Below are 15,776 nucleotides of genomic sequence, written 5' to 3'. Positions count from 1 at the left end.
ATCCCTAGTGAGCCAAAGAGCCGGTAGACAGCTGCCCAGTTTACCCTTGACAGCTCCTACACCCTGTAGTTCAGGGCTAGACAGTCCGCTCCATAGGTCCACTAGGGCCACTAGAGGCCAGTTACCCGCACGTTGGAGGATTTGAAGTGTATCAATTGTTTTATTTATGTTTACCTGTGTATTGTTGCTTGTGTATAATTTTGTGTTTCTAGTTATTTGTAGGAGTCCTTGGTGGATTTACCGGGAATCCCTTGTACATAGTTGGAGCGTAACCCAGGATGGACTAGAGACTGTTAAGGACTCGGGGTAGGACAGACCCCTACCTGGTTACGTCTCCCTGTTTTGGTGAAATGGACACCTTGCTTTCCCTCAAAGACTGCCCCTGGTTGCGGACACGCCGTGACCATTGTTATGTGTCTCTTTATTATAATGTTTTGGTTGTACTCTGTTATGTTTACAATAATGTGTTTAGTCCCGGAGTACTAAATTTTACTAGGGGGGAATGTGGCACCCCAGGGGTCTGGTTTCCACAGTAATGTAATGTTATGTCTGAGAGCAGGTGGGAGGTCCTTTGGTCAGGGATCCTGTGCATGCCACACCTCCTGCCCAGTCTTGGGAGGGAAAGAACTTCCCCTATATAAACCCGGGGCTGAAGCAGGGTTAGTCAGTCAAGGAGAGTAGACAAGAAACAGTCATATGAAGAAACAGCAGAAGCTCAGTGGGAGCAATACTAATACGAGTCAGGGGCTGGCAGCTGCAGAGCTCGCCCTGACTGAGAAGCTTTCTTACCGGACCCGGCGTCCGAGGCTGTGGGGACTAACTCTTACCCAGCAGCAGAAGCCGACCGGCAGGGGATTTCAGGTCCTCAGGCCCAGAAACCCGAAGGCACGGTCACACGCGTGGGACCAGCACCGCCATCGTGGAGCGGAAGCCATTAGAAGGCCCCGAGTCACCGGCCATACGGGTGAGCACCACACGGTACACTCAGGGACGTGGGCTACTTATATCCGCTTCTAGCAAGGTAGCCAGAAGAGTACAGTCAGTTTGGGAGGCCTACAACTCCGCCTGGCCAGGGGAGATCCCATCTGCTCAAGGACTGACCAGGCCCCGTTCGCTAGCAAGTACTCCGGGAGGGTCTATCGTTGTTACCAGTAAAGACCCTGAATTACACCGCACCGTCTCTGAGTGGTTCCTGCTACCCCCATTTTCCACGTCGGCTGCCCTGAGGCCATACCCCTCCCGTTGGGGGTTATACTATCACGCTGCACAATTCTACACCGGCCTCAGCGGTCTGCCCTGCAGCGGCAGCTCCATAGCTGCAAATCAACGGGTGGCGTAGTCGACACTCAAATAACATCTATCAAGACTGCCACACACTGAGTTTGACTCCCTGGGCACGGACCGGGTCCCCGCCACTCGGAGACTACAACCCTCATCTGATCCGGTTCCGGGTAAGCCCCGTGCGCGAGACGCTGCGCGACACAGCAGGCCCAGGGGCGCGTCATATACACACACAGTATGATGTCTTCCACAGTTTACTCACACAGTATGATGGCCCCCAACAGTTCGCTCACACAGTATGATGGCCCCCAACAGTTCGCTCACACAGTATGATGGCCCCCAACAGTTCGCTCACACAGTATGATGGCCCCCAACAGTTCGCTCACACAGTATGATGGCCGCCCCACATCATGTATGATGGATCCCACAGTATACGCTTTTCTTGTTGCCAAAATTAAAAAAAACTCCACACAGAGGGCCCGATCTAGTGACGTCATTGCACCTGCAGTGCTGAGACTTCGAGCACAGACGTACAGGCTGAATGATGGGGAACAAAGGCCATCTTTCAAAGAATGATATGCGGAAGAAGAAAGCCCTGTAGCATCAGGCTTTCCCAGCTAATGAGCGCCATAGTGGCCACGTGGTCTACCGCTATGGGCAAAATGCCTTTACCTTTAAGGCCCATCTTAGTACTTTTTACAGCAGACTGAGTGCCATAGGAAACCATGATTTCCAGTAAATACCGCAATACTGTGGTATTACAGTATATATAAGCAATCCAAGGATCACATGTTTAAGTCCACTAATGGGTACAAAAAAAATGTCAAAAAATAAAAAGTCAAAATATAAAAAATAGATAATTTTTAACTATCCCACGTTTTCCCTATTAAAAACAAAGAAACGGAAAAAAAAACATTTGGTATCGCCCCATCCGTAAAAGTCAGATGTATCAAAGTATGGAATTATGGTAATTAACCTTTACGGTAAACATTGCAGAAAAAAAAAATCAAAATGCCAAAATTGTGGGTTCTTTGTCACCTCACTTAACAAAAAAAATGCAATACAAAGCTAGCAAAACGTTCTATGTACTCCAAATTGGAATCAATAAAAACGTCAGCTCCATAAACACAAAAAGCGCTTAAATAAAAAACTCCCTGGTTCTTAGAGAGTTAAAATAGCGATCACAAGACGTTATGTCACCAAACTCATTAAGGCCTAGTACATTAATGGTGCCACAGGAACGGGCAACAGCGAAAAATGTTATTTGCAAATCTACTTTCAGCGTATGTATGTTGGCCCTTGAGGACATTGCACACGCTGCTGCCAATTTATAGTTTTCCATGAATGTTTATTTTGTGCATAGGGTAAAAGAATACATAAAAGATATTTCTTATAGATGGCAGCTAGCGTTCTATTACTCCTGGTTTAGGAGCTGTGACTCTCACAATCCCTCCAGGTGAGCACCTCAAATTATTTCTTTCCCCCTCCACTGTTTTTTTTTCCCTATGTTCTGTGCGCTCTATTCCCTAAACAGCTCCATTTTCAATGGACAAATCATGATGTCTAGAGATCTCAATATTCTCCTTGTCAGAGGTGCCCCCATGAGGGTTGTCAGAAGATCTCAAAAACAGCAGGTGTTGTGGGGTGTGCCTGGCATACAATAGTTAGTGCCTACCAGGGTAGAACATCCGGTGAGCAGGTGGCGGAGTCATGGGCGCCCAAGGCTCATTGATACTTGTGTGGAACGAAAGGTACAGTAGCCCCAGCTGGTCCGGTGCTGCAGAAGAAATACTGTGGCACATATTGCTGAAAAATTAACTTTTGGCTATGAAGAAAAGATGTCAGGATAAAGTATTGCAGCTTATTACATATGGAGATGCACACTGGTCATTGTCATGCTGACCCGGTTACAGCCAAAAGCACCTACAAGGGTATATGGGCATCAGAACTGAACCATAGAGTAATAGAAGAAAGGGTTCTGGTCTGATGAATCATGTTTTCTTGTACATCACGTAGATGGGTAGAGGTGTATAACTTACCTGGGGAGAAACATGGCCTCCAGGCGCACCTTAGGAAGAAGGCAAACTCCGGGGAAGTAATCTATAGTTGTATGTGCCAAACATTACATTTTATCACCCTTTTGGAATTTTTTTATATAAAGTGACCAACCCCAATATAATAAATAATACAGAATTTTACATTTTCATTGTACAATTTTTAAGTCATATCCTCACTTGGAGTATCCTACACAACCATATATATATATATATATATATATATATATATATATATATTCTCTATCTCAAGTCTTGGAGCAGAAATACTTCACATACAGAATCTGTTGCTATAGTGATCTTATTGTTCTGTTCATGATTGCAGTTTGTGAGCTCCGATCTCCTTCTATGGGTGAATTTCTTTGGGGTCTTGAATCCTCTGGCTGGTTAAAGGTTAAAACATGTGAAAACAATCCTAGATGCTGGTATCTTCATTGCAAAGGTAAGATGTGTTGTATCTGTTCATATTCTACTGCTGCTTGTCTGATTTGTACTATTCTAGGCACGGACTGTACAAAAATGATCCTTTTAGTGCTGAGAATAAACGAGATTTGTAATTATATAAATGTGTAATATTTTACATTTAATTTGCACATTTAGGCCGTGTCAGAAGAGGGCGCCAGCGTGCTCGTTCATTGTTCTGATGGATGGGACCGCACCGCTCAGGTCTGCTCTGTATCCAGTCTGTTACTTGACCCCTATTACCGAACCATCAGAGGATTTATGGTAAGAGGTTTTATTTCATATACTCTATGTACTGGTGGAGATTTACGGAGTTGATATTTTTTGCATAGTGTAACTTTTATTTTTCCCAATTACTATTAGGTGTTAATTGAAAAAGACTGGATTTCATTTGGACACAAATTTAATCACAGGTAACCCTGGTCACTGCACATATGTTGGAAAAGTCAAACAGAGTCATTTATTTACAGAGGGCCTTTCACCAAATTTTTCACGTTGTAGCTTCAGAGTAGAAAAAAAAAAAATTGTTAGTTCTTTTTTTATTTTGCTTCTCTGTTGCAGGGATTTTAACAATCAAAGTATTTGTCACCTAATGAGTTAATTTTCGTTACATCCAAGTGGGTGTTATCAGAGAGCTTTCACTGTGGGGCATGTACTTCTCCTTGTACGATGCTGTCCAATTATAAACAGGCAGCAAGATGCTAGAAAAAGAACACGTCCACACCATATCTTACAGCAGGTTTCTCAGTGTGTGGGTTATAATGAAAGCCTGGATCTCCTGGTCTAACCTCCTGCATGATTAGAATATCAACTGTATTCAAATCCCATCAATCAACACATTTCAGATATGGGCCCAGCAGTCAGTGTGGGGCTAGGGTCAGCACAGCTGAGTTTAGCTGTGTCACTTTCCAAATCTTCCATCAGCTCTCCTCCTCTCAGCAAAAGAGACAAAAAAAAAACGCCATACATTCTAATATAATATACTTACTGTAGTTTTTCTGTGCCATTCCCAGTCTCAGGCGGTTTTGGGAGTGCAGTCCACCTGAAAAAGATGTTGCATGCATATACCCCAATTGCATTGCTTCAGCATATTTTTTTTTTTAAGGTATGGAAATTTAGATGGGGATCCCAAGGAGGTGTCCCCAGTGATAGACCAGTTCCTGGAATGTGTCTGCCAGCTCATGGAGCAGTTTCCCTGTGCGTTTGAATTTAATGAGAGATTCTTGGTCCACATACAACACCATATATACTCCTGTCAGTATGGAAACTTTCTGTGCAACTGCGAGAAGGAGAGGAAGGAACTGATGTGAGAGAATATGTGCTCTGTGTATGGTCACTATAGACTTGTAACAGAAATAGAATATGGATGGTTGACGTGTCCCTGATGCTGATCTGATCACACGGTGCCCCACAGTCTGGATAACAGCAATCACTTATAAACTGTGAAGGTTGAACCTTGGCAAAAAATTTTCAATAACTGTGCAGGAGAAAAATGTATAAAGTGATGGCATATTGGTAAGATATGCCATCACTTCAGGATTGGTGGGGGTGTCAGACCTTAGGGACTCCCACATATCCGGAGACTGAATGGGTATGTGAACCTAAACCATTTCAGTTTTTTCCTGCCCATCTGGGTCGCTGGCATCGCTGGCAGTGCCACTGTACAGAGAAACATAAGAATGGTGAAATCATAATGCCAATAATAAAATAAGATGGGTACATGGATTTAAGAATTGCACAGTTCCTGATGTAACCAATGGTCCACTAGAAGATACTTCTTGAAGATATTCTCTGTCCTGAGTAATGTTGAAATCTTGTAGATCTTCTTTCCCAGTCACAAAATTTCCTAACCTGCACGTCAGTAGCCAAGGACATGAGATCCATCCTTGTAACTAGAGGATCATGGCTTTAAAGAGATATTCTTAAAATATCAAGCTCTCATTGAGGCCTCATTCAGACATCCGTATCCACATGTACGTGTTAATGCTAATGCTATTCACATGCCTGTGTATTTTCATGGACTATGTGTCTGTGCAAAACTCACGGAGACATGTCTGTTTTTTCTTCCAATATCACAGATGAAAAAGACCTATACAAGTCTATGGGTCCATGAAGAACATAGACAGCCCACGGATGGCATCATGGTGCTGTCCGAGATTAAAGGGGTTGTCCAGTACTTTATATTACCCCCCCCCCCCCCCAATGTGTCTCCCCGGGGCCCCTAAGGATTTTTGTAATTACCTTCCATTGCAGATAATGCCTGTGAGTGGCGCTATCACTGGCCGCTCACAGGCATCACGTGACCCCCGGCTGCAGCCGGCTTTGACATCCGCAGATGTCGCTGGCAGCAGCCGGGGGTCTCTGTCTTCCGCGTTCCAGGTGGATGCCAGACTGTGGGCGGGGTTACCCCCCCCCCCCCCCACATCACACCCGGCATCCACCGCACGCTCTGCCTCTCCCCATTCATTGGGAAAGCGCGGTGGATGCTGGGTGTGACGCGTGGGGAGGAGGTGTAACCCCGCCCACAACCCAGCAGCCACCGTAGGGACCCCAGCGCTGAGTCACGCCTCACTTGTCGTGACATCAGCGTGGGGTCACGTGATGCCTGTGAGCGGCCACCGATAGCGAAGCTCACAGGCATTATCAGCAACGCAAGCTAATTACAAAAAGTCTTAGGGGCCCCGGGGGGATACATTGGGGGGGGGGTAATATAAAGTACTGGACAACTTCTTTAACATTACAAAGCATAGGAGAAACTTTATAACATATTTATCCATACGAGAAGAACACTGATAACACAATGATGGTAAAAATGGACACACTGATACCATTTTTTCACATACCTGTTTAAACCTGTACATGTGAATGAGGCCTTCTGCTGATCACTGAAGAGCCCCATTCTCAGCATCGCTAAAAGTCCCATCGGTCAGACCTCCAGCATTCAGAAAGTTATCTCCTAACCCTTTACAGCAGTGGTTCTCAACTCCAGTCCTCAGGACCCACCAACAGGCCATGTTTTCAGGATTTCCTTAGTATTGCACAGCTGATAATTGCATCACCTGCACAGGCAATAATTCCATCACCTGTGCAATACTAAGGAAATCCTGAAAACATGACCTGTTGGTGGGTCCTGAGGACTGGAGTTGGGGAACACTGCTGTAAAGGGACTGTCAGTACAGAAGGACTGTTCAAATCAAGTACAGGCGCTCGGTGCACCGTGGTGGGGCCAAGCAGTTCAGTGCATCTTTCCATCTACTTTTTGGAACCGGATTTTCCAATTTTGACTATGAAGCTACACAGCTACTATGCAAAGAAACACTGAAAGCTATAGAACTTGTGGCTCATTCATATAAGAGAATCAGGCACAGTTTCACCAGTTTGGTCAGTGTCAGTTTTTATCATTAGAGTTTGGCCTGAGCTTCAGTTTCTTCATCTTCTTCCATCAAACAGACCTGGAAAACTGGACAGCGCTCAGATGGCAATTAATTGTTGGCCGATTTTTTTTTTTCACTGACCCATGGATGTGCATTGTTAATTTTGACCTGACACTCAGATAACTATCGTACATTTTTCCACGATTTTCCGTCTCTCAAACAATCACAGATATGTGAATGGCCCCATTCACTCTTCTAGGTACAAGTGCTATCTGGAAATAACACAAATAGGACTCGTACACAAAAAATGTCCGTCTGAATGAGCCCTTAGTGTTAGTGCAGGTTGCAGTGGTGACGGCTATACTTGCAGCTCTCATAATCTCAATATATCAGTGATGCAATCATCATCTTCCAGAATTCAGGAGAGGACCTACTCCCTCTGGTCTTACCTGTGGAAGCAGCGGTTGGATTACATGAACCCTCTGTACAGAGCAGATCACAGTCAGACCCAAGGAACTCTGAGACCACACACCACTCCATGCCACTTCAGGTAAGAGGTTATTCTGATTCCTCCTCTGCACTGAATAAAGCAGCAGAACTCTAACACACCATATACTTATCATTCATATATAGATTGCAAAAATAACTTCGGCACTCCATACATGAAAATATAAGAAATATTGTATCTAGACTAATGTCACTTTGAAAAATGAAGGTTTTTTGCGCATAATTTGGCCAATTTATGTGTGCCCATCAACCACGACAAGGTCACCTTCGTATGATGGGAAACTACGCTACGCTACCACTGGATATGCCACTCTTGGGCTGTAAGCCTGTATGGACAATATGTCTCTGCTTGGGCTTTTAACCTACAATGTATGGGCTGGTAGAGCTAGTTAAAACCACCTGTGACTGAATGGGAGGGACACATGGTCAGAAAAAAGGCTGTCAAACTTCTAATAGTGTGAACACGTACCTGCTGCAATGCTCCAGGAGCGGGATCCCAAAAATGATTAATAGAAAAAAGAGAGGGGTCGCTCACTGGTCTATTCGGGTGCTCTGAAGAAAAGAGTAATCTCAATTGCAAAAAGAACTTCGGCACTCCATACATGAAAATATAAGAAATATTGTATCTAGACTAATGTCACTTTGAAAAATGAAGGTTTTTTGCGCATAATTTGGCCAATTTATGTGTGCCCATCAACCACGACAAGGTCACCTTCGTATGATGGGAAACTACGCTACGCTACCACTGGATATGCCACTCTTGGGCTGTAAGCCTGTACGGACAATATGTCTCTGCTTGGGCTTTTAACCTACAATGTATGGGCTGGTAGAGCTAGTTAAAACCACCTGTGACTGAATGGGAGGGACACATGGTCAGAAAAAAGGCTGTCAAACTTCTAATAGTGTGAACACGTACCTGCTGCAATGCTCCAGGAGCGGGATCCCAAAAATGATTAATAGAAAAAAGAGAGGGGTCGCTCACTGGTCTATTCGGGTGCTCTGAAGAAAAGAGTAATCTCAATTGCAAAAAGAACTTCGGCACTCCATACATGAAAATATAAGAAATATTGTATCTAGACTAATGTCACTTTGAAAAATGAAGGTTTTTTGCGCATAATTTGGCCAATTTATGTGTGCCCATCAACCACGACAAGGTCACCTTCGTATGATGGGAAACTACGCTACGCTACCACTGGATATGCCACTCTTGGGCTGTAAGCCTGTATGGACAATATGTCTCTGCTTGGGCTTTTAACCTACAATGTATGGGCTGGTAGAGCTAGTTAAAACCACCTGTGACTGAATGGGAGGGACACATGGTCAGAAAAAAGGCTGTCAAACTTCTAATAGTGTGAACACGTACCTGCTGCAATGCTCCAGGAGCGGGATCCCAAAAATGATTAATAGAAAAAAAGAGAGAGGTCACTCACTGGTCTATTCGGGTGCTCTGAAGAAAAGAGTAATCTCAATTGCAAAAAGAACTTCAGCACTCCATACATGAAAATATAAGAAATATTGTATCTAGACTAATGTCACTTTGAAAAATGAAGGTTTTTTGCGCATAATTTGGCCAATTTATGTGTGCCCATCAACCACGACAAGGTCACCTTCGTATGATGGGAAACTACGCTACGCTACCACTGGATATGCCACTCTTGGGCTGTAAGCCTGTATGGACAATATGTCTCTGCTTGGGCTTTTAACCTACAATGTATGGGCTGGTAGAGCTAGTTAAAACCACCTGTGACTGAATGGGAGGGACACATGGTCAGAAAAAAGGCTGTCAAACTTCTAATAGTGTGAACACGTACCTGCTGCAATGCTCCAGGAGCGGGATCCCAAAAATGATTAATAGAAAAAAGAGAGGGGTCGCTCACTGGTCTATTCGGGTGCTCTGAAGAAAAGAGTAATCTCAATTGCAAAAAGAACTTCGGCACTCCATACATGAAAATATAAGAAATATTGTATCTAGACTAATGTCACTTTGAAAAATGAAGGTTTTTGCGCATAATTTGGCCAATTTATGTGTGCCCATCAACCACGACAAGGTCACCTTCGTATGATGGGAAACTACGCTATGCTACCACTGGATATGCCACTCTTGGGCTGTAAGCCTGTATGGACAATATGTCTCTGCTTGGGCTTTTAACCTACAATGTATGGGCTGGTAGAGCTAGTTAAAACCACCTGTGACTGAATGGGAGGGACACATGGTCAGAAAAAAGGCTGTCAAACTTCTAATAGTGTGAACACGTACCTGCTGCAATGCTCCAGGAGCGGGATCCCAAAAATGATTAATAGAAAAAAGAGAGGGGTCGCTCACTGGTCTATTCGGGTGCTCTGAAGAAAAGAGTAATCTCAATTGCAAAAAGAACTTCGGCACTCCATACATGAAAATATAAGAAATATTGTATCTAGACTAATGTCACTTTGAAAAATGAAGGTTTTTGCGCATAATTTGGCCAATTTATGTGTGCCCATCAACCACGACAAGGTCACCTTCGTATGATGGGAAACTACGCTATGCTACCACTGGATATGCCACTCTTGGGCTGTAAGCCTGTATGGACAATATGTCTCTGCTTGGGCTTTTAACCTACAATGTATGGGCTGGTAGAGCTAGTTAAAACCACCTGTGACTGAATGGGAGGGACACATGGTCAGAAAAAAGGCTGTCAAACTTCTAATAGTGTGAACACGTACCTGCTGCAATGCTCCAGGAGCGGGATCCCAAAAATGATTAATAGAAAAAAGAGAGGGGTCGCTCACTGGTCTATTCGGGTGCTCTGAAGAAAAGAGTAATCTCAAAGTGACATTAGTCCAGATACAATATTTCTTATATATTCATGTATGGAGTGCCGAAGTTCTTTTTGCAATTGAGATTACTCTTTTCTTCAGAGCACGCGAATAGACCAGTGAGCGACCCCTCTCTTTTTTCCATTCATATATAGAAACATCAACCCTAACTTTACAGGTGAAAGAAGCGGGGTGACGTATCATGAGCCCAATGTGTCCTTCAGTGGTGAAATCCAAGGCCCAACACTCTTCCCACTTGTAACCATGGTCTACATTTAGGGGTTGCGTCAGAGCTCACTCGTCAGTTCTATCTTCTGCCTGGCACAAATCAATTCACTTTAGACAGATTTACTGACATCTATGACAGCTTGTGACACGGTGATTCATTTTGCACATATTTAGACTGCGATAAAGTATTGATCTTTGGGGGTCAGACCGCTGGGACCCCCAACAATCCCCAGGAGGTTCTGTAGAGCAAGCTTTGAACAGAGCAGAGGTGGAGCATGTACATCTCTACTCCATTCATTCTCTGTGGAACTGACCCCTAGCGATCAATTCCTAAATCCTGTTGATAGGGGATTACTTATATACTTGGTACAACCCCTTTAATAGGGCATGCGGATGTCCCTGATTTGGGAACTTTCTATATAAACGCATAATATAAAGTCGAGTTTGGGTCAGGAGACCTGAAGCCAGTCTTTGCATTGAAGCATACTCAGACCGCAAAACACACGTGTGAATCCAGGCAAAAGCTGTTTTTTTTTGCTTGCCTGTACAAAACAGACCAATTTTGCAAGTGTGTTAGATCCAATTTTCGGGCATATTTAGTCCACATGTCCGTTTTTATCAATGGTTTTGCCATATGCAAAAACAACGTGACAGAGGTTTCCCAAGCTTCTTCAAGTACCCAGTCAGTGAAAATGAAGAATAGCAGTAGGATGCAACTTGGATGTCCGCAAATAAGGTCAATGTAGGGGATGTCTCTGTTTATATACAGACCATCAGTCAGCAAAATAACAGAACGGACATGTGAATAGTGTAAGGATAGGATGTGTCAGTGTGCTGTCCGAGTAATGAGGCCCAACTTGCCACCACATATTTTCACTGATCTGAAGTCACCAGCCATAGATCAGCCACTGAGGGACTCATTAGGACTCGCTCACATTGCCACGTAACACGGCCGAGTGCTAGTGCTATGTGATGTTTTATCGGATAGCACTCGGACCAATAATATACTATGTTATCCGAGTGCAGTCTGATGTACGTGCACAGAGACAATGGAGAAGATGGAAAAATTAAGTCCTCCATCTTCTCCACACCTGTGCTGCAATTCTTCCATGCGAGAAAATTGGATCACACTCAGAGTTAAAGCAGAGTGTCATTAGCATAATCGGCCCAATTCTCTGGCATGGGAGAATATACAGCATTGTGAGCTAGCCCTTCATGTGTGTACCATGAGCTAGCACGTCTTAAGAACATATATCATGAGAATTGCTCGATGATAATCTTCTGTACTTGTGCATATACTAACTCTTCAAACTTATTTTTCACCATGGAAGGTTTTGGAGGGGCCTCTATAACCGATTTGAGAAAGGAATGCACCCTCGCCAGTCAGTCACTGATTTTCTACAGGCAGTAAAAGAAGAGACGCAGCAGCTGGAGGAGGAAATGGAGTTCATGGAGAAGGTGTGGTAGAAATACTGAAAATCCAGCTTCCTGGCCTATATGTTTTTGATGTTTATACCTCCGCTTAGGTTTCAGTGTAAACCAATTCAGCTTTTAATGGTGACTGAGAAACAATTTTAAATGATTATATATAGAAACCCTGCACAAGATAAAAAAGAGGCAATCATTTTTAGCCGATGCCCTACGTCTTTGGTGTTCTCCAACACAATAACTGGAAGAGAGCACCATTAAAGGGAATCTGTTACCAGGTTTTTGCTACCCATCTGAGTGCAGCGCAATATAGGGGCAGAGGCCCTGATTCCAACAATCTGTCACTTACTGGGCTACCTGCTGTCATTTTGATAAAATTACTGTGTTATCTGCAGCAGACCCCGCCCACATCACTGATTGGCAGTTCTCTGACTGCTGAGCTCTGTATAACCCCGCCCACACCACTGATTGGCCACTTTGTGTATACTACATTTGCAGAAAGCTGCCAATCAGTGATGGGGGCGGGGTTGTACAGAGCTTATGAATATAATAAGTTTGAGAAGCACAGAGTTTTTTTATAGGCATAAAACATTCAAATATTATTACAACATTTAAAATTACACATAAAATACAATATAAGGTAACAATATATAGATGGTGGCCAAGGAAGATATTCACTGAGGAAGATAGCCGGCAACAAGAGTCCCCATAATCCCAAAAATTCATGCAGCAGAGTAATATATATACTAAAGCCAATAATAAAAGTATATTGGTATATATCGGAACACAATTGTAAGTATGTTTCCGAGTAAAGTAATTATTGCTAAAGAAAGGGACTATCAAAGGGACAGGTCCTATGTGTTAGGCAATCTTACCCAGTGAAGGTCAATCACAGGCCAGTGATAATAGTCACGCAGTGGCAAACCCCCAATATATAAATGGTGGCCAAGGAAGATGTACACTGAAGGAAATAGCCAGCAGTAAAAGTCCCCATGATCCCAAAATTCATGCAGTAAAATAATCCAATAATGAGAATGAGGTGATTGCTGTTAAAGAGAGGGATAACCATAGGGACAATTCTTATATATTAGGTCATCTTACCCAGTGAGAAGCCAATCACTAGCTAGTGATAATAGCCGCGTAGTAGCAAGCCCCGACGCGCGTTTCGCGGCCCAGAAATGGCCGCTTCCTCAAGGGGAATGTGCAGAAGTGGGAGAGCGGGGCCCTTTTCAGCCGTGGCGTCGGTCACGTGTGGCCACACGTGACCGATCACCTGATTAGCAAGTAGGCGTGGCTTGATGCCGGTGAGCGGCGCATGCGTCGCCACCCCCCGCCCCGGGACGCGAGCCCAGGCCGTCAGGGGCCAGTGCGCAAGCGCGGGCGCGCGGCCAAAAAGCAAGGCCGGGCGCCCGTGCACGCACCAGCCCCGCAGAGACAGCCGGGCGCGCGACCCACAGCGGAGGGAGCGAAGCACGCGCACAGCATCAAAAAGGTACAGATCAAAGCGGAAAAGGATAAAGTGCATACAGATTTCATATAGTAAATGTAACACTGCATTTAAGGGTGTATCATATCTCAAAAATAGACAGTTTGAATTAAGAAAAACACAATCAAATCACTTTGTCAATGATTAATCCACCAATTTGATGCAGTGTACGGAATGATCACTTTCAGAGCGATGGTATTATCATATAGCGTTTATAGTAGCTGCGTCCACCAACGTCTGACCGATTTGCAGATAATTCAAATCAGGCATCAATATGCATCATCCGGCATAGAAGGGCCCAATACTCCAGACATACGATAAAAACTAGAAACAAATGTAAAATTAGAAAACTGGGGGAACCCCCATATGTACAATAAAAACAAATAATGCCAAAGCGCAACAAAATTCTTTAAAGCACAGGAAGGGGGGAGAAGAAAAGAAAGGGAAAGAGACAAAGGAGGAACAAATCCACAAGGGACTAAATTAAATAAATAATCATCAGTCAAGTTTACAAAAATGAGGAGAAAGACAGAGACTCATTTAAACCGTATGGGGATAAAGTGTCCAACATGGTAATCCACTTAGTCTCGGCACGTGCCAAGGCTTTTCTCACATTACCTCCCCGGGCACCCATATGAACCACATCTATCCCACGAACTTTGAGGCATCCAGGGTCGCAATTATGGGCGACCCTGAAATGTCTCGGAATTGTTTTTAATTCAGTGACATCAGCCACTGTCCTGGCCGCGCCAATGTCCCGCACATGCTCCCGTATGCGTACCCGGAGCTCCCTGGATGTCAGACCAATATATATCAGAGAGCAGTCACAAGTTGCGTAATAAATTACGTTACTCGTGCCACACGAGATGTAATGTCTGATGTCAAACTGTCTTGTACCATCCGAGGACGCAAACGTGGTGCAGCGGAGGACATTGGCGCAGGCACGACAGTGGCCGCAGGGGAACATGCCCAAAGTAGGGCCACGGGAGCCAAAGGGGTTTGATTTTTTCGCAACATAGTGGCTCGACACTAAAATATCTTTCAGGTTATTAGACCATCTAGGGGTCATTAGGGGATAGTCCCCAAGAGTCGGTCCCAGGGAGGCATCGGTCATCAAGATACTCCAATGTTTCGTCATTATACTCCTCATATTATCCCACTCGTGATTAAATGTGGATATATACCGTATCTTCTTCTGCCCATCATCATTGAGCCTACTTGCTAATCAGGTGATCGGTCACGTGTGGCCACACGTGACCGACGCCACGGCTGAAAAGGGCCCCGCTCTCCCACTTCTGCACATTCCCCTTGAGGAAGCGGCCATTTCTGGGCCGCGAAACGCGCGTCGGGGCTTGCTACTACGCGGCTATTATCACTAGCTAGTGATTGGCTTCTCACTGGGTAAGATGACCTAATATATAAGAATTGTCCCTATGGTTATCCCTCTCTTTAACAGCAATCACCTCTTTCTCATTATTGGATTATTTTACTGCATGAATTTTGGGATCATGGGGACTTTTACTGCTGGCTATTTCCTTCAGTGTACATCTTCCTTGGCCACCATTTATATATTGGGGGTTTGCCACTGCGTGACTATTATCACTGGCCTGTGATTGACCTTCACTGGGTAAGATTGCCTAACACATAGGACCTGTCCCTTTGATAGTCCCTTTCTTTAGCAATAATTACTTTACTCGGAAACATACTTACAATTGTGTTCCGATATATACCAATATACTTTTATTATTGGCTTTAGTATATATATTACTCTGCTGCATGAATTTTTGGGATTATGGGGACTCTTGTTGCCGGCTATCTTCCTCAGTGAATATCTTCCTTGGCCACCATCTATATATTGTTACCTTATATTGTATTTTATGTGTAATTTTAAATGTTGTAATAAAATTTGAATGTTTTATGCCTATAAAAAAACTCTGTGCTTCTCAAACTTATTATATATAACATGAGTTGGCATGACTTGGCGCTCAGGGTCAGTTTCTTTTTCCCTCAGATGCGCCAGTTTAGCTATAAAAGGGTTAAATTGTTGATGTTAGAGCTTATGAATATGTAGGACTACCTGGCAGCAGGTTTACTAGTCCCCAATGATAATCTGCTTGCTGATAAAATAGTGATTTTATAAAAACTACAGCAATCAGACCA

At 44.0% G+C, this 15,776-nt stretch overlaps 1 long non-coding RNA gene across 2 annotated transcripts; it reads left to right on the top strand.

Moving 5' to 3' along the window:
* Positions 1-3,652: 3,652 nt before the first annotated feature.
* Positions 3,653-12,327, top strand: LOC141213594 (uncharacterized). Of its 2 annotated transcripts, XR_012283062.1 has the most exons (4): positions 3,653-3,777; positions 3,936-4,061; positions 7,587-7,721; positions 12,034-12,327. It is a non-coding gene; the product is annotated as an uncharacterized lncRNA (long non-coding RNA). The 2 variants fall into 2 exon arrangements; XR_012283063.1 differs by lacking the exons at positions 3,653-3,777; positions 3,936-4,061 and adding an exon at positions 4,980-5,103.
* Positions 12,328-15,776: the final 3,449 nt, after the last annotated feature.

The sequence above is a fragment of the Phyllobates terribilis genome, unplaced genomic scaffold, assembly GCF_046119375.1.
Source record: "Phyllobates terribilis strain yellow unplaced genomic scaffold, ASM4611937v1 Scaffold_200__1_contigs__length_3551848, whole genome shotgun sequence".
Lineage (NCBI taxonomy): Eukaryota > Metazoa > Chordata > Amphibia > Anura > Dendrobatidae > Phyllobates > Phyllobates terribilis.
This window is presented reverse-complemented; position numbering and strand designations above follow the sequence as displayed.